Raw genomic sequence first — 1,459 nt, forward strand, 5'->3', positions numbered from 1 at the left:
TTAGGAGTGAGCAAAATGCATCAAATCTTATTTATCTCGAGTACACACTCCTGAAATCCCGGATTAAGAAAGCACAAGAGAAAAATTTTCGTGAACAGCTCCTCGATAAGAGGATGCACGGTATCTTTCACAAAAATGTGAAGGATCAGTCAATGTCTTGTGAGCTAACGTTTGCTTTCCTTAAATCGCCTGGATTGAAGTCTGGTACGGAGTTTCATTTTTGCATGCCAAGACGGTGTCATTTCCACCTTAACATACCATCGCCACATTTTGAGCCAAGACATTCCTGATGATAGTTGCAGGGCGTGCCATGCACACCCCGAGCATTTAGCTCACATACTATCTAGATGTCCAACTCACGCGGGAACGACCTACATTCAAAGGCACAATGCGGCTCTAAGAGTGCTTTATTACCATCGCCGCTACTCTTACGGCATTAACCTTAATATCGCTCCTCTAAATGCTCCTAGGGAAATTGAGTCAATTGTCGAGAATGGGTAGTGCCGCATATTCAGGAACATTATATTCCCGACAATTGTTTCTGTTGCTCACTCGAGACCTGACATGGTTCTTCTTGACTTCGACAAGCGAACCATGTTCGTTATCGAATTTTCGGCATCAGCTGACAAAAACATCATAACCAAGGAGAATGAAAAAGAAGAGAGGTATTGAGACCTAATAAGGGAGTTGCAACGATTGTACCCAGAATATTCTGTTAAACTAATCCTCCTTATCATCGGCGCTCTTGGAGGTGCCAAGCTTTCACTTGCTAATGGCCTAAAAAGCATCCCTGCGTGTCAAGAATATGCTAAAACACTTGCGGGAAAAATGCAGAAGGCGGTAGTCCTTGGGTCGCTCCGTGTTCTTAGGGTGCACAAGGCTTTTGCTGGATCGTCGTATTGATTTCTTTACAGACTCTAACCACCTATCTCACGGTCGTGAGACGTGGTTGTGGCTGAAATTTTACCGCGATTTCGCTGGGAGCGGGTGCAATTTTCCAGATTAGCACCCGCTCCCGGCGAAATCCTGGGTTGTCCTTACGACAAATTTTTAATTATATATATTCGGTTTTGATTCCTCTAGAATCAAACCGAAGGGCCTATGACAAAGCCACCGAACGCGTCCTCGGGTTGCGGATAGAGGGTCCCTGTACCAAGGGTTTCTGCTGAATATGGTATTACAAAAATAAATAGGCAGTCGCGGACAATTGTCCAGGGGTGGTCCCGAAGGAATTAACCCCCAAGCGGAGGTGTGAAAACTGTGTCAAAAGCTGAATGGCACCTGGGTGAGGTGTCTAGAACGGTGACTCTGGGATACCGGGCGACCTCTCAGAGTACGCAGCCTTATCCTTTCATGAGGGGCTCTACAAGGATGGACGAACCCCTTTCCCTAGCTTCTCGTGGGGACAACAATGACAACACCAAACATAGTTGTAGTAAGTGCGGTTCAAAACAACAGA

At 45.9% G+C, this 1,459-nt stretch overlaps 1 protein-coding gene across 1 annotated transcript in view; it reads right to left on the minus strand.

Annotated features, from left to right (window-relative positions):
* LOC117170379 (ATP-binding cassette sub-family G member 4-like) overlaps window positions 1–1,459 on the minus strand; it is a 42,440-nt gene that overhangs the window by 2,722 nt on the left and 38,259 nt on the right. The gene's annotated exons all lie outside the window — the stretch shown is intronic.

This window comes from Belonocnema kinseyi, chromosome 3, assembly GCF_010883055.1.
Source record: "Belonocnema kinseyi isolate 2016_QV_RU_SX_M_011 chromosome 3, B_treatae_v1, whole genome shotgun sequence".
NCBI lineage: Eukaryota > Metazoa > Arthropoda > Insecta > Hymenoptera > Cynipidae > Belonocnema > Belonocnema kinseyi.